General features: G+C 32.6%; 1 protein-coding gene across 2 annotated transcripts in view; it reads left to right on the forward strand.

Moving 5' to 3' along the window:
- Positions 1-24,465, forward strand: part of RpL29 (ribosomal protein L29) — a 242,714-nt gene that overhangs the window by 132,968 nt on the left and 85,281 nt on the right. Inside the window, exon 1 of one of the 2 annotated variants that reach the window (XM_065514053.1) lies at positions 19,147-19,157. The exons of the other annotated variant lie outside the window; for it this stretch is intronic. The gene's annotated coding sequence lies outside the window, so the exon portion shown is untranslated. Of the gene's footprint in view, positions 1-19,146; positions 19,158-24,465 lie in introns of those variants that run through there. 2 annotated transcript variants of the gene reach the window in all.

A 24,465-nucleotide genomic window follows, 5' to 3' on the forward strand; every position in this document is an offset into this window, starting at 1 on the left:
ACCGGGTCAACTAGCATAATATAAATTTATTCAAAGTATTGGCCATCAACATTTTTTGGAAATAAATCTGGTATTTTTAAACGGCTGCTACGATCGGGATAAAATTTGACGTGGGCAATATCTTTTAAAAGACGGAGTTTTAAATTGGCATATTTTTGAATCTTATCAAGATATTGACTTGAAATCTTCTTTGACCAAAAATTAACTTATTTCGACAAACAAATTAGTTCGGAATAAATTTTGATACAAATTTTAGTTTTAGTAACTCAATAACTATGTAATAAAATCTTTATTTATTAACTAAACTCAATGAAGTTTTCCACGTTTTTTAAACTTGTAATTGTAAATAACAAAATGTAAAATAACTTGTCAAAAGTTCAAAGTAATCCCGCAATTCCTAAAAATTGGAGTGAAAATCCCTAAAATGGTATTTTTACAATTTTTCCCATAGGGTACACACTTCCCTCGGGGCTGGGAAATTACGTTGAGGCTAAATAGGAAGCACATCAAGGTTTCCAAAACTGTTTTCCGTTTTCTGATCGCAGCTTTGGGATTTTAGAACATGTGGCCCAAAAATGTTTATAAAAATATGTCAAATTCCGAATTGAGTATGGGAGAAATATTCGAAAAACAGGACATGTTTTTTATACCAAAATGTTATCCGCAAAGATACCTTACAGAAAAACATCTAAAAGAAAGTTATTTTTTAATAAAAAAAATAGTTAATTAATTTTTTCGCCAAAAAAAACAGCAAAAATCTTGTATTTTTTTAATTTTTAAATTGAAAATCGTTTATTTTTATGGATCTATAATGGACACTGCTCTGAAATCTTTTGTAAATTATTGGTAATTTAGTTGTTTAACCAATTTTTAAAAAAGAGAACCAAGATATACCAAAATTTTTAAATTTCAATTTTCAAATACCTATAACTAGGAAATTATAAGAGATAAATAGCCCACCAGCCGAACCCTTTCCAAAAATATAAAATTCTTTGAAATTAGATGGGAAACAAAAAATGGCGCATATTTAAAAATGTTACATGTCGAAGGTACCCTACTTTGAGCACCCATAGCGCCGACCCTGGAGTATTTGCAACATGAACTCGAATACTCCTTGGCTACGCCCAGGTCAAATTTGATCCCGATCGCACCAGCCGTTTAGAAATGCCAGATTTATTTCCAAAAAAAATTGAATCTGGCCCACTGTGCATTGTAAGCTATGACCTTTTTCCCATCTTTCTGGCTACATATGGATTCCGAGCCAAAAGAACTGCTCGTCTTTTAAGGCTAAGAAAGAATCAAACAAATATCGGATATTCTGTTCCGAAGAGAAGTGTATCCCAGAGAGATAGATAGTTCTGGTGCCAAATTACCGCATTCGATATCGTGTAAAATTGATCGTAATTTTCTTATAGTACATTTTCTCATAATTTCTATATCGAAATCATTTTTTGATACGATACCTCATTTAGCCCCTGCATCAATAAAACAAAGAGTATTTGGACGGGTCAAGGTCAGAACTATAAAGCTGATGCTGCAAAACTTCCCAACCACTTAATTTTAAATAGTTTTTAACAGGTATTGCATAATGTGTCCGAGCGTTGTCATGATGGAATATTACGGTTTCTCGTCTGATCGCAAATTCTTTTTTCGGCCAATGATCGCTTCATTCTCTACTTTTCATCGCAAGTAATGATTCAGTTCAAAAACTATTTTCTTTTATAGCGTTCAAACATCATTTCGGACATGCAAAATCGTCTTTCTAGGTCTATCGGCTTCAATTCGTATGGTACCCAATTCCACAGCTTTTGGATGAATCTTGCTGCTCGCAAACGCTTGGAAATTGCTGCTTGTTGAGATTGACAACAATATTCATGTAGTAATGCCCCTAATTCTTAGTCTTCAAACCTTTTTGGCTTACCTGGGCGATCTCTGTCTTCCGTATCAAAATCACCACTTCTGAACCGCACAAATCATCTCTCGCACATTTAAACAGATGAAACACATTCACCATAAGCTTCGGTGAGCAATCGGTGTGATTAAGCGTTACTTGTTTCAAATTAAAGAAGTAAAGCAAAACTTCCCGCATATGACGCATTGTTGGCACAAAATTCTGGTCAACTGAAAACTTCTGAATTTCGGTTTCTTATGAATTTACAATGTTAATTTCCGGTTATTCGGTTCACCCAGTTTTATCACTCAGTTAGTTCCATGTTTTAATGGATTTTTTATTAACATTTATTGTAAATTACTAATACATTCTCACCACTTAGGTTTTTGACAACTGAGTTAGGTCTTTAAGAGGAGAGTTTCAGATCTACGTTTTAATCATTCCTTGCTACTAAAAACGTGAAATAATATAGATACTCAAACAATTTTCTTAATTTCTAAAATTTCGTTTAAAAAAAATTAAAAAAATGTAAAATTGGGGTTTGGAGATATACACACAGCCTCAAAAGTGAATAAACACCCGCGAATCTTTTGATTTCTTTAGGATCATGAAAATCATTATAGTCCGACTTAAATCTTAATTTTTCACAACCGAATCTATTATTCAACTCAATCTCCAACAAACCTAAACATTCAAATTTTAATCGATGAATAAATGTTAGGATTTTCATTATCTTAAAAAAAAATTAAATAATTTTTGGTGTATACTGACTTTTGAGGTTCTCTGTATATGCATGAAATTTTACGATTTTTTTGGTATTTTGTATTAAACTAAAATCTAATTTTCAATCTCTGAAAATATTTTATTTAATCCTATTAAATATGTAAATAAATACAAAAACAATTTCTATTTGGAATTTTTCCACATTTAATTTTATTAGTTATTTCTGCAAGAAATTCTAGCTAAACAACCCATAGTGCATTGCATAGAAACCGTGTTATAAAGCAGTGACATTTACAAATAAACATAAACAGTCCGTCACCAAACAGATGGAAATAAGAAACTGATTTTATGTTCAGATTTTAAGTTTCTTTGAAAAGCCAACAATAGTTTCTTTTCTTACAAATGCTAACAACTACTAACCAGACAAGTAAAACAAAGTGCTCTTTCCACCTCACATCTTCTTGCACTAAATTTATATATTTATAAATTTTCAGTTGTCTACAAAACAATTAACCATACGGAGACAACAAAACACAGCATGACTTTACTGCAGCCATAGAATACGACACTGCAGCATAGTTCAAAATTCAAAAGGTCCTTTGTATTTCGCTGTTCCCTCTCTCTCCCTCTCTCGCTCCCTTTCCCTGACTGAAACTCGTTGTTCGTCTTTGTCGCTGTCTAAATGTTAAATGAAAGATAATTTGTAGCAGACATTTAACAACCAAATTAGACAGGTGAAAAACTATAAATGAAAACTACAAACCCAACAAAAAAAAAACATAATCTTTACTCTTGTTAGAGTGTTAAAGTGATCAAATTACTAGCATTTGTTTTACTTTTTAAAGATCTTTAATAGAAAAAGGTGCAAATTCTCTTTCTTTATTAAAAACTTTGTTTTTTTAATGTGGATTTTTTTTGGAAACTGTTTTTTTCTTCTATTTCGAGGACATATGTTTGCATATGAATGTAGATTTTCTAGCAGTAAGTAAGATCGTGTGTGTGGTATTTTGTTGTCTTCTTTTTCCAACATCGAAGGCGTAAATCCTGGCCTAAATACAGCTGTATTATTGTAGAGGAGTTTCTCTGGTAATATGTTAAGAAAATATGTTTGGATTTCCATTTAATGTACGTACTTTATGAATTTCCTTTTAATTGACAATGAACAAACATCTTAGACATATTGATTTACATTTTTCAAATTCCATTCAAACTATTATTGTACAAACATACTCACGTGGCTGACACACGCTGTTTGTTTTCCATTAAAAACAAATCATGGCAAAATAAAAAGGCAATATGTTTTATTTCCGTTTTTGACAGGATAAAACATTTGGAAGTTTACTTTGGTTTTTTTCATATAAATGTCCTTAGAATTTGAATAAAATGATGTTAGAGATTCTGAAATAAAATATGTGGAGCATATTTGAAATATGACATTATCATTAAGCGATCGTTTTAAATAACTAAGATATCAATTTTATTGACAAAACTAAATACCAATACAGAATAGTAAACTGAACTTAAATATTAATGTCATGAAACAGATGAACGAAGCTACAGTAACTCTTAGCTCCTTTTATAAAGCTATTGTTAAAAATTGGGTTTTGACTCTGAAGATCGATCGGGTTTCGGCGAAATACTTTATGCAGTTTTAATATTTGTAGTTATGTATTCCGTACTGCATTCACGGTAGGTGATCTCTTGAAAAATTCCCATACTGCTGCTTCAGTGATCGATAAACATTTGTTGAATTAGCCCTTTTAATCTGTCTTCTAATATTTAGTGATCAGGGGATACCGTTAATCAAGTTTCATATATGTTACTTTACCCATGCACCAATTCTCATATTATAGTCGACCAATGCAAGCAATTTTATTGGGTGTATGACATAAAAATGCGGGATTTACAATAGATGACGTAGCTTTTGAAGGGTACTATGTCATTATGAAGGGTACAGATCTGTTATTTATTCTCACTTAATTACCGAACATTATAGTGTAAAAAACAATATTTTTTTGCTTCGATAATGTAGAATTTTGTACCAACGAATCGCCATATGTGGGAAGTTTTGCTTTACTTCTTTAATTTGAAAAAAGTGCCGCTGAAGCGCACGGATTGCTCACCAAAACTTATGGTGAATATCTTCCATCTTTCAACGTACAAGAGATGGTTTGTGCGGTTCAGAATTGGTGATTTTAAAACGGAAGAAAAAGATCGCCCAAGCCAAAAAGTTTGAAGGCTAAGACTTGGAGGCATTACTCTACACAGAGAAGACAGATTCGTGCTAGCAGCCGAGTTTGTTGCCAATCGAATGGTTCTATCTTAGTGACAGTTATGGCTACAGTATTTTGGAAGGGATAACTAAAGTTTGGTTGCTTCAACTGAAATTCTTCTTTATCAACTGACTTTCTATTGGTAGAACTGACAAATTCTATGTGTGCAACCGAATCATTCGATTGGCAACAAATTCGGTTGCTATCACGAATCTGTGTATGAAGATTGTTGTCAACCTCAACAAGAGCTTGCAAAATCATTGGGAGCTACTCAAGCAGCAATTTCAAAACGTTTGCGAGCAGCAGCATTCATCCAAAAGCTGGGAGATATGGCACCATACGAATTGAAGCCGAGAGACTTTGAAAGACGATTTTGCATGTCCGAAATGATGTTTGAACACTATTAAAGAAAATCATACGATGAAAAATGGATACATTACAATAACCCGAAGCGTAAAAGATCGTATGTGAAAAAAAATTTGACTTGTGTGGGTATCGAACAGTCACATTATTTGCTTGTGTTTGATAATCAAGCTGCTAACTCACTGCTCCATGTACGAGTTATTTTATTGTTAGTTAGTTAGTTTTAACATAAACATATAAATGAAATGGTGGCGAACCTCCCGTTTTCCAGTCAAACACACTAGATAGCTGAGCTAAAGGCAAAAGTTCATTACCAACCTGTATAAAAATAAGTACTTATTCTAGTAAATAAAGTAATGTGCTAGGTAACCACCACTCATTACAAAATAATGCATGTGTTAACTAGTTGCCGTTACAAAAATTCACAAAATTTTTGCTGGGTGGTTATGCCTCACCAGTTTTACATTCCAGACTGTGCCCGTCAGGGATACGCTTCTGGGATACGCTTCATTCAGAACAGAGTATCCCAAATTGGCATGATTCGTTCTTGGATACAAAATCTTGCCAGAAAGATTGGAACAGCTAACAATGTCCAATACTTTGAGTAAATTTATAAATTAGAATCAGGATAAAGACTGTATAAAAACAAGTAAGAGAGCTATATTAGGCTGCGCCGAATCTTATATACCCTTCACCAAATTATACTTCAAAGTACAAATTTAAAATATTTTTAGGTAAACAACATTAAAGTTTTTCCTGATGTTTTTTTTATTTTTTGCAAAAAAAAATATTGAATTGTTATTTAAAAATTACTTTTTTTTTTGTTTTGGTGAATTGACCCATTGTATGTCTTATATATGTCGTTGCAAAGGTATTTGAAATATCTATCATTAGATATCCATATTGTCTATATTAATGACTTAGTAATCCAGATATAGGTAAAAAATAGATCAAAAATCGAGGTTGTCCTGGTTTTTTCCTCATATCTCAGCCATTTGTGGTCCGATTTTGCTGATTTTAAATAGGAAACTTCTCAAAAGCATGTCTCACAGAATTATTGAAGATTTGGATGCCGAAGATATCTGGTGTCTTCAGAAAATTGATTTCAACAGACAGACAGACGGGCATGGCTTAATCGACTCCGCTATCTATAAATATCCAGAATATATATACTTTATGGGGTCGGAAAATTATATGGTGGAAATTACAAGCGGAATGACAAACTTATATATACCCTTCTGAAGAAGGTGAAGGGTATACAAATCATGTTAAGATCAATCATAAGGTATCTCAATCAAGGTCACTTTTATATCATCCATCCAAAATATATAATAAGTTGTGTCTTTCCTATTTGAATTACACCATATACAAGTCATATTGAACCCAAATCTTTCATTTTCAATACCTTCAAATTTATTTATCCCTTCCAAATAAAAAGATTTGTCGAGGTCATCAAAATAGGTATTTGTTTGTGAGATGATTTTATCATTGCCCAGGAAAAATTTTGTGAATTTTTGTAATGACCACTAGTTATTTCATACATTCTTTTGTAAGGAGTGGTGGTTACCCAGCACATTATTTTATTTACTAGAATAAGTACTTATTTTTATGCAGGCTGGTAATGAACTTTTGCATTTAGCACAGCTATCTAGTGTGTTTGACTGGAAAACGGGAGGTTAGTGGTTCGCCACCTGTCAAAGCCATTAATTTTTTTGTTCATATCATATTCATTTATATGTTGATGTTAAAACTATTGTTAATTTCCAATAAAATAACTCGTACGTGGAGCAGTGAGTTAGCAGCTTGACTATCAAACACAAGCAAATAATGTGACTGTTCGATTCCCACACAAGGCAATATTTTTTGTGTTTTTTCTTTAGCTACATATTCTTGTTGTGAATTTACTACTTATTTCTCAACTGATTGTAAGTACATTTGTAAGCTTGACCCCTGAATTTTTTAAAAATCTCGAACAACGGTAAGTAGTGTTTCAGTCAAATAATAAGTAGTTATCGCTTTGCTCCAATTATACTTGCTGGCTTACTAGGTAAGTAAAGTTTTTGCTGGGTGGTGTCAAATCTCTTTCCACTGGGCTATTTCTTCAGGTTTGGAAACAAGAATTAGTCACTCGGTGCTAAATCCGGATAATTGAGAGGATGAGGATTTTGCATATGTGCGCCCTTCCATTGTCCTGGAAGATGCGTCCGGAACGTTCAGCATCAACGAGTTTCAGTAAACCACTTTTTTATCATTGAAATTAGTGGTGGAGAGTTCACATAGTAGTTATCAAACTTAGACTGCTGCTGAAAACTTGTATATTCCAAGATAGAGGGTTTTGAATATATAAATAATAGGATTTTTGTTATTTAACATATCGCAAATAAATTTTTTACATCGATATAAATTACTTAAAAAAGATTTAATCCCAAACATTTAAATTTTTGGATTTTTGCACTTTAGGACCACATCGTCCGAGGTCGTAGAAGGTTTATTCAAAACATACTGGGGCAGGCGTGGATCCAGGTCAACCATTTTGGGGTTTTTTACATTTTTCTTTCTTTCCTTTTTTTATATTAAAACTTTTCAGTTGTCGATGGGTAAATTTCCTCTGAAGTATGTCTAAAACCGGCTTCCAGGTCATATTATATATCAATCAAAAAGTATTTCGGAGCTTAAAACTTTATATAGCTTTGAAAAAATGTTCGCACCGAAGGTGATTTCACCTTGATCTTTGGAAGTCATTAATTTTTTTTAATTTGGGTATTATTTTTTTTTTATTGCAGGGACAAACTTCATGGGGACTTATTTTTGGAGAACAATAACTATGCCACTTATGAATCGTAATCCAAGAGACATCGCGAGGCTTTTGGCTTTCTTTGAACGTATGTATCGCTAAGTCAGTTTCTGCACCAAATTAAACATTTTATTATATTTATAAAGAGGTATTTTCTTACCTCTTTAAAAATATCCTTGTGGCAGACATAATAAAAAGGACACACAAAAATCCCTGCTGATCCTTCTTAAACACATTTACCAAATCATTTGTAAAAATCCCATTAACTAAATTTTACTACTGATCTTAAAAAAAAACAAACATTTTTTGATTTACAATTCGAATAAAACATGTATCATCTTTCCTTTAAATAACATCATGTCAACTCTTTCCGATTGGATTTTTTCAATCGTCTAACTGTTTGTGCAATTAATAACAGCATGGAAAGATCTTAAAATACCCATAGTTACCCATAGTTAAAATGCCATAAATATTTAATTATTTGTCATAAAATCATAAAACTATTAAATTAAACATCCATTAAATCTTTAAGAAAAATTACCATCTTCTATTTGTGTGGTCCAGCTCATAAAAAATTATAACAAAATCATAGATGTACTCTGAACATTTCCAGCTAAAAACGATGATGATGTTAATCTAATAACCATCTATTAAAGATGACTATTCGGATAGTTAGTTAGAATAACAGACATGCATGTGTAGAACAGGTACCAAAAATAACTCTGGTATTATGAAAATTTAATCCCTGCACCATGGTGTGAGATTGACCAAATTAGAAGTCAAGGTTTTACATTTAATTATGTTTAAACATTTTATTTTACTATATAAAAAAAAATTACAAAGGGTACAAAAGAAAACTAGCTACCTATGATTTCGAAGTCTGTCCACATGAAAGTAATTGTCGCCAGTTGGTTTTTCTTTTCCATACAACTATGTGTTTAATTATGGGTATTTTAGTATCTAATTAAAAATCAATAAATGAGTTTCTCGCTATTAATAGTGTGTCGGTGTTCAATAGATCGTTTTTAATTTATGTTTTTTTTTTCTAAACAGGTACAAATAGCTAAGTGTTTCTGCGTGTTTGGTTTAGTTAAACAAATGATATGCAACATTTATATATAAAAATTCAAATTTGAGACTAAACGAAAATGTCGATCTAAGAAATAAATTTTTGAACGTTACCCAGTATGCAAAATGATTCGAAGTTATGTCGAAAATGAATCATTTTTTCGTAAAATTTTATCGATATCGACTTCGATATAATGTCGAGAATGTGCGTGTTTTCCTAAGTAGAGTGCAGAGCGATAAAGAGTCGAAAATTATTTATTATTCTGATTCTAATTTTTATCGATATACTATACCTTTTTCGGTATTAAAAATGTTCTAAATTGATTCGATTTCGATTAAATATATGAACAATTTCGAATACTTTATACCATCGAGCAATTTTTTCTTGAAATAATGCATATTCAATACCTTTATTATTATCCAATAATGTTGCGTTAGATGTGTTTTCATTTTCAAATGCAATAAACTCTGCACATATTTCCGATGTTTGCGGATTATGAGATTCGAATTGTCAAAAAACAACATCAATAATTGGCTGCGCTTTTCATTTAAGACGTCTTTGATCCATTTTTCGTGTTAAACTATATTTTTATGAATATGTTATTGATAGGATAAGAAATAAAATTTTATTATCTCACAAATTGACAAAACAATAATATGTACATATGTATATGCATTTGTCAATTTGTGCAAAAATAAAATTTGGCATTAAAAAAAAACTCGAACATTATTCGCTATTTCTATAAAATATTAAAATACGATATTGTAAAAAATGTAGATTGGATAGAGCATCATAATAAATTCATATTTTCGATTTTAATTTGAAATAAGTTCGATAAAAAGAACTGACTCGAAATGTTGCATACTGGGTACTCTTCTGAATTCGATAATTATTGATATATGTTCCTGTTTTCCATGACCATACAAAATTTAAAGTTTTCCAGAATTTCGAAATTCACGTTTGGTTTGATTTCTACATAGGTTCAAAGTTCATATTTTTTAAAAGATGCGTGTATGGTAAAATTGTTAATAACTTTAGAACTTTTATTTTGTTAAGAATTAGTGTGCTGAATTCCCAATTATTGATAAATTCACTGAAATTTATTGTTGAGAGATAAGCTAGTTCCTATGCGCATTTCACTGGTTGCTTAGGCCAGATCATCAGGAAACCTTTTCCCAAAAGGCTTTAGGAAAACTAAAGATATTATACAAATAAAACTATAGAGTGAATGAGAATTACAGACAATCAAGCTTTATTTGTAAAAATATCAAAGCTTGAGTGTCTGTCTCTCATCAAAATAGGATATAGCATAGAAAATCGTCCAAAAACCAAGAATATCTCAAAAAAGTTATCTCTCATTCTCGCACCATTAAAAACGTTCGAGGGCTGATAGTTAAAAAGGGCCAAACTGTTCAGTAATATGTCCTTTATCTATGGTATCAATTTTGAAGAAAAAAAATAATTATAACGCTCTATATTCGCATTTTTGCCTTTTAGTTATCTACAAAATATGTTTATTTTGAATATAAACTGCGAATATTTTGTTTGCGATTTCAACTTTTTATATTTTTATTTGCAAACATCTAATAATTGCATTGAAATACGTTTTTTTGTGATTTTTGAAAGTCTTCTCAAAAAATTGTTATCGGGATCAAAACATGTGTAGTGATCCGAACAAAGTTCATATATTTTGATCCAAAACTTTTTAACGATTCAACCTATTATAGGATACATATGTTAGCTATTAGAAAATATCGGGTTTCTGGGTTCATCGTATTATAATTGTTTTTAAACGTCGGACTGACATTTTATTCAAACTTTTTTTGGTTGAGCAGATTTTGCACATTTTCAACACCAAACATTTTCAACACCAAACATTTTCCATTCGCAGAATATATGTATACTTTTGTGGACCGATCATTACATAAACTTACGTACTGCGATTTGTATATATTTGGTTTATCTATGTCTAATTTTAACCTTATAACGACATTTATAGGAGATATGCATTTGTTTACCATCGAGCCATATTCCGGGAAGAATATGGGGACTGGGAGAAATGGACCGCTTCTAACAGTTTTCAAAAGAATATTTGATTTTGTCATAAGAATAAATTGCGCAAATTTTCTAGTTATTAACTTCAATATTTTAAATATATTTTGCGAATTTCAAAATATTTTTGAAAAACATCAATTTTTTGAACTTGTCTCACATCTTTGTCCATATCTCTGGTTCTACTATACCGATTTTGCCCATTTTCAATATCATACTTTTCTGATCAACAAAACAAGTTTGGGGAGAATTTCATTCACCTATTCACCATTTCCCATCTTTCCAAATTTCCCATCGCGCCAAAATAACTGCTCATATTTTGAGGACAAGAACGAATCAGGCCCAGAGAGAATGTTCTCTATTGACTGAAAAAATTTATTTGGACGGGCCAAGGCGGGTGAAGCAAACCTTCCCAACCACTTCATTCTAAATGGTTTTTAACAGATATTGTATAATGTGGCCGCGCGTTGTCATGATGGAATATATCATGCCAGGCCGCATGATATATTCCATTCCGGTATAGGTTCCATGTAATGGTCTGGATAGATTTGGTGTCGATTCGGCTGGTTGTCCGGGCTTCACGTACGATCTCTTACACAATTGGAAAATAGTGAATATCGTCTGCTCAGAAGCATTATTTTTTGCGGAAAACCCTATCACTTAAATAAAAACTAATCCACACCATCAATTTCAATGGTAAAAAAGTGGTTTACTGAATTTCATTGTGGCCGTAGAGCACGGAAGATGCCGAACGTTCTGTACGCCCATATGAGGTATATACCCCAGAAACATTTGAAAAAATCAAGATATGGTGATGGCCGGTTGGAGATTGAAAGTGCGAGAGATTGTAGAAGCAACAGGCATATCATATGGATAAGTGTTTACAATTTGGAATGATCACTTGGGTATGAGAAGCTATAAGAAATTAGACTACAACTATATTTTGATGACCTCGACAAATCATATTTTTTGGAAGGGATAAAAGAATAGGAGAAACGTTGGACTAAGTGCATATGGAGCTCTATCCACTTTGTCCAACATTTCTCCAATTGTTTTATCCCTTCCAAAAAATATGGAGTCAAAACAAAAAATTTATCCAAAAACCTGCATTTAATTCAAAAAGGCACGGACTTTTTGACCCACCCTCTTACTTTAGATATTCAACATGTTGAATTGTTTTCATTGTTTAGTTTCCGTATTGAATTTGTAGAGGTTGTTTGAAAATAAAGATCTTCATTTTACGTTATATATAAGACTTCAACTATTTTTATCGAAATATGTATGTATGTATGTATGTAGAAGCAAAACATCATAGGTAAAATCCTCCACTGTTACTCCTCCAACTATGTTACTTAATATTGTTAACCACTGTATGGTAGCAACCTTAAAATATTTAACTAGTGGTAACACACTACAACCAACCCATAGCTACCTAATTAAATATTATTGTACATATTTCATTTATTTTTCTTATAATATTATTTTCTTCAAATTCTTTATACAATTATCCATCTCATTTATATAGTAATGCTGAAGTAGTCTGTAGTAGGTTTAGCTGCTTACTTAATTTTGTGCAATATGTACTACTTATTCTCATATCCATTGTTTTCTTATACAGTTTATTAAATCATTCATTTACTTTTTTTGTTTTGTTTATTTTGTAACACATGTTTCAAAATATTATTTTTTCTTCTTCCTTTAAGTCCCTTAGATCCTTCATAATCCTTACGAGCATAACGAAAAAATATTTGTGCTTGCATATGCTAAATTTATTACTGAATTACGAACGCAAACATATTTATATCTAAGTGTGTGCAAGTATGCAATGCAATGCAACTAGGGTCATGTTGCACAGGATTGTGCATACGGTGTCACTGCTTTTTCTTTTACATACAGATGTTGCATGCATGATTTTGTTTTTTCTGGTCTTAACAAAATAGTGTATGCAATTTTGATATTTTGAATTTGTGCTTACCATAGGGCGTTGCAGGATGTTGTAGATTGAAAAGAAAAATTGTATATTGTAATACATATTTGACAACGCACAGGGAGATCCATCCCTTTGTCGTATTTTGTGTTGAATTTCAGTGTTAAGCGTGCCAGAACATATGTTAACAGCAGGTTGTCTTTTGCTGCCCTTTGCAGGGCTCTGTGGATTTGAAAATATGGATAATTTTTTGTTAGTTTATGAAAGATTAATAAGGTTGCATGAAGTATATATAACATGTTGTTGCATGTTTATTTTTGGCTTGGTTAAAAAAAAAAACAAATAAACAATAGATGAGATATTTCATGGTTACTTACTGTTAGGAAATAACAATTGATTTGAAGAGTGTTTCTATTACTTAGGTACAAAATACTCCTATAAATATTAGCAATAAATTTAAAAATATAAAAAAATTAAATTTATAGATCGTGATGCACGTTGAATATGAATAAGACACAAAACCAGTGTTTCAGATTTTAAGGATTTTTAGTGCTTCATATTGTTGAAATCGTTTAAATATAAATTTATAGGAACTGACCTTGTTTATAAGAACTTCAAGTTAGCCATTTGAAGTACAAGCGTTCTGCATTGATACCTCACCAATTTACCATATGTACCCTAATTTACCATTTACCCACTTTATTCTCTTGATGGCGCAATATATATCCTCTGGTCTACAACCACTAATATCTTCAAATCCTTGACCAATCCTCTCAGTTATGTGGCGTCGCAGCACAGAGTAATGACAGACTTTATCCACAACATTTTCTTACTCCTCTTCGTTCCCCAACATCATAAAATAGTCGGAGTGCTGTTGTCCCAACTCTAACTGGACAATGACCCGTAATCATACCTATGATCTTCCTAATACTACATCTATCTAGACCCAGTAGCAGTCTGGTATCTATTATATTCAGTATGGGTTCCATATTCAGTATGCGCTTCCATTATAGATTAGTTCTGAGTAGGATTCTTTCCAAAATAGTCTTGTTTTAGTTGCACTTCTGAGAATAGTTGAGGGACTGCCTTCTAAACTCTGCCTTCGTTGTCCTTTTATATTACAGTGTAGTGGATTTCACACTGTGGCTCTCCAGGACCTTTAACATTTCCTGAACATCAGCATAAAACCTTTTCTGGCTTGAGATCCGAAGCTTAAAAGACCGCCAGGATCTCCACCTGAAAGACATCTATTGTGGCTTTGCAACCCTTGGCAATGACTGACAATATACTCAACAGTTCTAACAGGACCCGTAACCATACCTCTGATCATCCTAACTATACTTAGTCCTGAGTAGGATTCTCTCCAGGCTTTTCCAGTACAAGATTTGAAATTTTCAAAACTGCCATGACCACCGTCTGAAAGGCCCTTCATCCCAGTATTCATCTCCGCAATGTATACTCCAGATCTGGTGAGTTTTTCCATCTTCGAACCGTCAGTAAATACCGCATAGCCTTCGAACAAACTACCTTAACTGTTCCATTCCTACCGAAGTTGATTTCCGTAGTGTAATGTAGTCTAAGAGAATCGGATGTGCTGAAAACCAATTCGCATTGGTATGACCCGTTTCCCTGGTTCTTAGCAGACTTAGTTAAGAAAGTTTAAGCAAGAATGTAAACCTTTTGTTGGCATTCCAATTATATGGTTGGTTTACGTGGTAGTTCTCTGTGCGCGAACAGTATCCTCTAAGGGTAGTACGCATAGAATGAAGTTCATGACCGCCTCTGATGTGCTTCATTGAGCTCTTATTAACACTGTCCTTCTAAGACACTCAGTTGTCATTGCCTCCCAACATACACTACATCCTGAAGTTTAAAATGGCATTGCGAACATCCAACTCACTGCATTCCGTCGTAATTCCCAATACTTCCCTATAGAGTTCCTACAGGATGTTCTTCCTGTGTATTCCTTCTTCGGTGTAATTTTCTAAATACTTCGCCTACGTTCTACGAGTTATGAAAGTGTGAATTGTTTTACTGTATATCTCCTGGTGAATAAAGTATATTCCCTATGCAATTGGTTTCAGCCCAAGAAGAAAGATTTCCAAACGCTTGCCCAATCTTCCATGAATATTCCTCGAAATTTTTAAGATCTGTTTAACCGCCAGCAATCACAGAATAGGGGTATTACTCCTTATTGAATCTCCCTGGTAAGCACCACAGAATTACATCTCCTCAATTGGAGTTTAGAAATTTCCTACTTGTCATCATAACTATCCATTCTACCAAGAACATTTGGTCTTCAAGTCCCTCGAGTGCATCCCTAATATCCCCAATTTTAAAATTGTTGAAGCTGTAATACTTATTACGCTCGAATCAATTGTATCCATTAAATATAGATCTATTAGTCGCTGTAATGTTTTCATTACTGATTAATTGATTTAAAATTCTGCGGTTCCGATAGGCTTGCTTTTCCAACATTATAATATAAATATTCTGTCTCCATCTCTCAAAGGTTACATACCTTTGAGATGATCAAGCACCTTCTACATATATACTAGAGTGACAATCAGTTGCATGGAAAAAAATGTTTGTTAAAATGTTGAAGAGTGCCGGGTGGAATATTGTGACACTAGGTCCAAAAGTTAAGTGCTGAAAATTTTAGCCAAATCGGACAACGATTACTGGACGCGCATCGAGGTCAAAGTTCAGATATATGTATACAAAAGTTTACTAATTATATGGAATAAATAGGTGAAACTCGTTAACTTTCTGCATTGTTTTCTAGATATATGTAGATTTATTTATATTAATGAATATTACATTAAATTTTTTTTTTTTGGAAATTAACCCTGTATCTTCTTTGGGTCAATATGACCCAAAAACTGTATTATCGCCAAAATTCGGAAATAATGCAAATTTTTCAGTTTTTGTAAAAATGTTGCTACTAAATAAATACATTTGCAATTGAATGCAAAAGAATCGAAATGTGTACGTAATTATCGTTGTAATGAGATATAAATGACAAAATTTGGTTAAAAAATTTTAAAGTTATTACAAATTCGCCAGACCATTAACATGTCTCAGGCCACTTGAACAAGAAATTTAGGAAAAAAAATTGACATATTTCGAGAAAAAATAAAATAAAAGAAGTACACTAGTGTATGAGTTTTAGTCTTCGTAGGATACCGTTAAGATATTTGCAGGTATGACCAAAAAAAATATTTTTTTTAACTGCCGTTTCGAATCTCCATTTTCAAAATTTTGTTAAAAAAATTTCAGAATTTTTTGATCATCATATTGGGATTTATTGAGATCATAATGGAGATACTTCTTACAGTTTTTCCGTACCTGCGATTTAAATTTTGCGATTTTCAAGAAAAACTAATTTTTTGTCCATATTTTGGCGAATGGGCCTAATTTCCTTAATGTTATAAATTTTAAGTAAAATCTATCCATAATATTATAGTACTGGTAATTTTAAATATGGTCTGAAAGTTTCACTAAGATCGGAAAACATTAACCTTTAAATCGCGAAGGTCAAAGGTCAAATTTTTCAATATTTGGAATTTATATTGAAAAGATAGCGAAATGTTATATATTTTTGGGCCGATATATTGTACAGAATGTCTGGAAAAACTACCTACGGCCACGATGATTAAATTGGCTTAGAGATAAACTCTAGTGGTTGAAATCGGTACAATTTTCCACCAACTTTTCCAGTAAATGTCTTAATTATTTCGGTTTATCAAATAAAACTCAGCACAAATAGATTGTAAGATGTAAGACTAAATCATACTTCCAAATTTTGTGATGTAAAAATATATTTGATTTCGCCATGGCCCCCATATAAGATCCACAATTAAACGAACATATATAAATATCTCATAGATGTTGCTATCGCAATAATTTTCAGCATAAATACAATATAGGAAACATTTTACTATGATTAGAAACCTGGAATTCCTGGTTATATTTGTTATGTATTTTCGATAGTTTCATAAAATGTTTATAATCTGATCGAAAGTACTAAAGAGAAACTTGTTAGGTTTTTTAGTTTAAAAAGAATATGATCCGTTTATCTTTAAATTATACCATACAGGTGCATAAACTATTATTTAATGTTTACAAAGCCAAGGCCTTAAAATCGCAAAACAATAGATCAAACTCAAATTATATTATTTTTTTTTAGCAAAATCCTTACAAAATATTCACATGCTCATAATGAAAATTTAAACCCAAAAAACAAAGTTAGATACGCAAAACAGGTAGAAATATTTTTTTTATTTTAAAACGAATTTTATTACGGTGCAAACCATAAAGATTAGTGAAATTCAATAATTGTATTTGTGTGCTAAACAAAAGTAACATTGTTTAGATGATAAATGTCAATTTTTGTTTGCTGGATTTATATGAAATAGAATACAACTATACATGTTTGTGACAGTTAAAGCCGACTTAGAAAACCGCTTCACAAAGTAGCTAATACATAAGTAAATATTGTTACGTTTTAACCTTTTCAAAACGTTGGTTTATTTCCTTAAAATAAACCGGATACTTTTGATTGTAAATAAAAGCCGTGTAGTAGTTTAACAATTGTAACAACTCTTTATTTATTTAAAATGTACAACAACAACATAATTAAATAGTCACTCAATGTTTTTTTATACACGTTTATAAATTCGCAGAAATACAAACACACTTTATAATGTACACGAATTCACGAAAACACAGCACACTCAGTTAATGTTTATTCGAAAAGCGTCTCTGATCAAACTCACTAACGACTGCAACCTCTGTCACTAATTATAACACTGCCATCTGCACTCTAGATTTTTCTTTAACTGTCTAGATATTTCTAATACATACGGCATCTGTGGTGTACTTTCTACAATGTTCTTTAACTGAATATTCGAATTCGAATATACGGTCTCAGCAAAAAGCGTTGCCAACTTACGATCAATGGTCAACTGAAAGCTTTTATTCAATGTTAATAATGCCCACAGATATGTTACAGTTTGCTATTACATCACTGTTATTTGAAAGTATTATGCTACTTTTAAATCAGCCGTTAAAATCGTTATATTTGAATTCAAGTACAATTTCGTAACAATATATTACGAAATTTCTTATATCAACTGAACAGAAATATTTAGATTTATCCACAAATCATTATTTGCTATAGACTTTTAACTTTTTATCTAAATATAATTTTACCTCAATAAAGCTCGTTAGTGCACCAACTCTCTATATTATTTTTGGAATTCTTAAAAAATAATATCGGCTTAAAAACGATTTACATACCTATTGTAGCAAAACAAAATGTGTAGGGTATAATGTCATCCCTAATTTGCAATATGTATTGCCAACTAAATCAAAAAGGAACTCATGCACAGTAGGTGTGACAATTTCTAATAATAACCCAAAAATAAAAGAAACCCAATTACACAACAAATACATTATATTACAAAGACAAATGCCCATATATTTGTATATGTACAACTAAGTAAAACGTATTCATTAGGATGGCACTTATTTCATAAAATTTCATAAAATTTCAAAACCCACATTTTACAGTACTTAGAACTAATTTGTGCAAAATTTTATCAGGATTTTCGAATAATAAAGATATTTATAACTGCTGAAACAGTATTCCGGGGGATATTTGTATGGGGGCTGGGTGAAATCATGGACCGATATTTCCCATTTTCTATACCAAAAAACCTTATTTGGGCCCTATCTAGAGTGTCCAAAAAATCGGCAAATTAAAAAAACCGGTTTCTGGTTTAACCGAAAAAGTGTGTTTTTAAAAAAACCGGTTTCGATTATAGTCTTTTAAAAAAACCGGTTAAGCGGTTTCGGCTTTTGTCTACAAAATTGTTGAATTCTATATGCAATTATTTTATATCTTTTACTATATGTTGTCAAATGCTACAATTTTCTATAAAATAAATCAATATTTTTAAAAATGCTATCAAAGTTTTTCATAAATATGTTTGAATGAGCTTTAGAAAAAATATTTCATTAAAACCGGTAACCGTCTTACAAAAACCGGTTTGTCAAAAAACCGAAAAGTTAAAAAAACCGAAACCGGTGGAGTTTACAAAGATGAAAAAACCGGTTGACCGGTTTTCGGTTTTGGATACTTTAGCCCTATTCTATTTTCAACTGACAGACGGACTTAGCTAGATAGTCTTATTATCTTATGAGGACCCAGAATATATGCATATATACTTTTGTGGGTCTGCGGTGAATATTTCGATGTGTTACAAACGGAATGTCTATAAAAATGTAAATTTTATACACCCTAGAGAAGAAACCTTTGTAATGCAATTATTGGGAATTATTTCACTTCTGTTTTGATTTAACATCACCCAAGGAATTATTTATCAATTCAGGAGGAAATTCTGGAGTAATATAGGCAGAGCTATATTTTAAAAACAAGTAAGAAAGTATGGTCGGTCAATACCCTACACTAAGTAAAAGAGCAAAAACATTTTTCTTTTAAAATTTCAATAATTTATATTTTTGAGTGATTTTCGGAAGTGGGCCTTATATGGGGGCTATGACCAATTATGGACCGATCACCATGAAATTAGGTCGTGTGATTTATGTCTATATTAAAGTTAAGTGTGTTGAATTTTGTGTGTATATCAACATTTTTAAGCGATTTATGCACGTTAAAGTGATTTTCGGAAGCGGGTCTATATGGGAGCTATGACTAATTATGGACCGATCGTAACAAAATTTGGTGACATGAATTTTGTGTATATAAAACTTATTTGGAGCCAAATTTGTGGAGATACATATATAAATTAAACATTTATGACCGATAAAGTCCAATTTCGGATGGACATTTCTATGGGGGCTATGTGAAATAATGGACCGATTTTAGCCAGTTTCAACAGGCTTCGTCCTTGGGCCGAAAAAATAATATGTACCGAATTTGATCGAAATATCTTCAAAATTGCGACCTGTACTCTGCGCACAAGGTTTACATGGACAGCCAGACGGACGGACATCGTTTAATCGACTCAGAAAGTGATTCTAAGTCGATCGGTATACCTTAAGGTGGGTGTTAGACTAATATTTATGGGCGTTACAAACATCTGCACAAACGCATTATACCCTCCCCACTATGGTGGGGTAGTTTGGGTATTTAGTTCGGTTCGTTATTTTATTTAGAACATTTAGTTTGTAGCGCCCTTTGGTAGAATATGGGGCCTAAGACATCTAGTGATCTACAGATCATTTGATGTCATTATAAATTCAGCACTGACCTATGCCGCTATATGATGGCAACAGCCGGAACAGCTATGTCTTCTCTGGATCAATAAGGTCCTGAGAGCCTTTCTCACACATGTGATGGACTCTATTTTGTACATTTCACCTTTTCATATATTGGTAAAGGATGAGGATAGTAAATGCGCATCTCGCTCAGTAGGGATCGTTGTATGTACTACATGTGTGTTCCCCTATTGCACTCGATCTTTCATGTTCTAATACCGATTAGAGATCGGTGACAAATAGTGGGTCATCAAAGTCGCTATTCAAAGTATTGGCCATTGTTAGCTATGATCTCTTCCCATCTTACTGGCAACATATACAGCCCAATTATGAATAGAAAATTCCCCGGGAGTTTTTTCCCATTGAATTTGAATAGATAAAATGGAAAAAAGGGAGAAAACGCCAGGGGAATTTTTATTCAAAATTGGACTGATAGATTCCGAGCCAAAAGAAATGCTCATCTTTTGAGGCCAAGAACGAATCAAGCCAATTTCACATACTCTGTTCCAAAGTAATGCGTATCCCAGAGAGAGCGTTCTGCATCGATCGAAACAAATTGTAGTCGGATGGGGCACGGTCTGCACTATAAAGCAGAGGAGGTAATACTTCCCTACCACCCTTCCCTTTAACAGGTATTGCTACATGTGGCCGAGCGTTGTCATGATGGAATATTACTATATCATGTCTGGCCACATATTCTGAGCGTTTTTCGCCCAATGTTTGCTTCTAACGAATCAGTTGCGATCGATACAGGTTCCCTGTGATGATCTTATCAGGGAAATGGATATCTGGCTTTGGTATCGATTCGGCTGGTTGGCATCGCAAGTAATGATTCGGTACAAAATCGATTTTCTTTTATAGCGTTCAAGCGTTCAAGGACATTCAAAATCGTCTTTCAAGTATTCAAATCGTATGGCACCCAATTTCCAGCTTTTGGATGAATCCAGCAGGTCTCAAATATTTTGAAATTGCTGCTTGAGTAGGTTGATTTTATCAACAATATTTATAGAGTATTGCCTCCAATTCATGGTCTTCAAACTTTTTTGGCTGGCCTGGACGATCTTTGTCTTCCATGTCTCACGCACGTTAAAACCGATGAAATACATTCACCATAAGCTTTGGTGAGCAATCGGTGCTCTGCAGCGGCACTTTTTGCAAACTAAAGAAGTAAAGCAAAACTTCCCGCATATGACGCTTTGTTGTCACAAAATTCGAAATTTCCGAAGCAAAAATACTTTGTTGTTTATAATATAATGTTCAATAACTAAGTGAGATGAATAAATGACAGACATGTAAACTTCAAAATGATATATGGGCAATTCCACGAGAATCGCTACCACGACTGAAAACACAAAACCCCTTGAAATTTTTTTTCAAGATGAAGAAAATAGAAAAGAGAAGAAAATAATAAAATGTTATTATGTGAAAGTATTTAGATCATATTACAACATTTTAAAGACAAAAATAATAGTTTAAACTGATTATAATTAATTTTTTAATGTTTTAGGCTAAAATTCCGGCGAAAACTAGGCTCCCAATTAGGATGTAGTATGAAATGAATTTGACTTTTATTGTTTTTTTGCTACTGTCAAATTGTTTATTGAAATCGAATGTATATTTTCTATTCACTTTTTTAGTTTTTGTATACATATATTTACAGAACACATATTGTTTTATTATAAGAGAATAATCTGTCACGTACTGTAGGTCACGTACGATATTAAATTTTATTTCTTATAAAATCTTCCAAAGATTGTTTTTATTTAAATATGACGGATTGTAAAGGAAAAATATTTCGTTTAGTGTAAGAAATTAAAAGAAAACATAACGTCTCTCACGACTCGAATATTTTTGCTTATTTCTACATGTACCTCAAAATGAATGGAACATAAAGACCAAATTATTATTCAGATACTCTTATTTTTGCAAAATCTATTACACTCTATAGGCGTTCAAATGTCACGTACGATGATATGGAATTGCCCATATACAAAAACCGCGTTCAAAATATATGGCATCTATTGCATTTTTAAGTTATACACCAATAACATTTTGACGAGGGCTACGTTGGTAACGAACGGACTTATTGTTTGGCTAACAGGGAGGATCGATGAACTTTTGTTGGGCCGAAATTCTGATATAAGTTGCAATTGCTCGCTAAGGGCGACCTTAGGATACTTATGGTATTGTTTACTAAACATTATGGTCAAAGATACCACCAGCACGCTCTGGGTAATGCTGTCATGGGTTTATGTAGATTCTGTGGATTGCAGTACGAGCATGTACTCAATGAACGGGGAACTTGGGATCATCGAAAATCACATAAGTGCAAACTAAGGGACAACCTAATATTCATATATAAACACATTTCGATTTCCATGTATTGTAATCTAATAAAAAACAAAAAAAAAATAAAAACATTTATAGATAGTAGATTCAAAGAAAATCCCTTAGATACATAACAAAATACTACTTATTAACCCGCATTTGAAATGCATGTGTTACTTTTTTCACCATAAAAGACAACTATTGTGCAAAAATATGGACAAACATACAAAAAAACAAAAATATAACAGAAAATATAGAAGAATGTATGTAAAAGAAGAAAGTAAAAATAAGTTTGATTTTCTTTTGAGACAATGACCACAACCAAATGTTTAATAGTGTCAAAATTGTTTAGTTGTACCCAAAAGAATACATTTTAATGGAACGATACAGGACAGACTAAGGGTCCCTTAGATGTGCAGCTTGCTTGTAATAATGATGTTGTAAATGTGCGAGTGTGATAAAAGATTTTCATGTTTTTCTTTCGCCTTTATGATTCCCAGGACACTTGTTTTGAATTTTTTTATTTTTTTTATTTGTTTCTTTCAGCAGAAATCTTTTATGGAATATGATTTCTTTATATACAAATAGAAAAAATTGATTAGCTTGTTAGTTTTAGTTTATGTATGTATTTTGTTGCCACATTTATGTGAGTGTTAGAAAATAGGGGTATTCCGATAACAAGTACAGTTTGCCCTCTAGCAATATGAGTTAGAATTCTGTCAGATTTACAATTTGAAAAAAAAATAGAAAATATTTATTTGGGTTTTGATTAGACTTTTAAAAACGCTTTGTTCCATTACGAACCAACCAGATTATCATTTCAGGAAAACTGCTCCAACCCAAACATGAGCTCTCTAGTAATGATCAAGGACGGATATTGAGAGAGTAGTTGAGACATCGTCTCTTCCCCTTCCTCGATATGACATCTCTTATAGTAATCGTTGAATCTGTTGCAGTAATCGCTGTTCTATTATATTTGATACCATTTGCCTTATCTGCTGGCGGTGAAAGTCAGTAAGTTTGAGCTGAACAAGTATTTTACGTTTAGCTTGAGGAATGCCATGAATGGGTTTAATCACCTCATCGTTCATCATCATCAAAATCCCAGCATGTCTCTCTATATCATTCATGGACACCCGGCATTCTTCGGTTAGCCTAGATGTCGAGAGGTTAGCTGACATTTCGTTAACGATATTTGATAATACCTATCGTAGTTGGCTATGCGTTCAATTCTAGCGTAAAGTCGGTCTTTCTCCACTGGTGTGAAACGTAGAAAGTCACTGAGTCCTTAACAACAAAACTACAAGTGTTTGTAAATAAATGTCTTCGCAAAATAAACAAAATATTTTGGCTAAACCGCATCACAAACACCGACCTGCTGCCAATTAGCAACCAAACTTCCGTCTGCCACGAAATCCGCTGCATCCCCAACATAGCAAAGTCCAGTTTACAATGGAATCCGCAAAGGAGAGGAAATGGTGGACGACAACGAACATCATGGAGAAGATCTGTAGAAGCGGAGCAAAGACCACGAGCAGTCACCTGGTCTCAAATCTGACAAACATTTTAACACAAGATAGAAATCGCTGGGAGCATTCGTGAACACTTTCCCCTAACATATGAATATTAATTGCTTATTCGGTATTGTACAGTAGAACTTAAGTTAATATATTTATTCAATGTAAATACTTAGTATCCTTTTACGATTGTATCGCTAGAAGCTCCATCGCTGGAGTAGCACTGCCCATCTGTGCTGAGTAA

The sequence above is a fragment of the Calliphora vicina genome, chromosome 5 (assembly GCF_958450345.1).
Source record: "Calliphora vicina chromosome 5, idCalVici1.1, whole genome shotgun sequence".
NCBI classification, from domain to species: Eukaryota; Metazoa; Arthropoda; class Insecta; order Diptera; family Calliphoridae; genus Calliphora; species Calliphora vicina.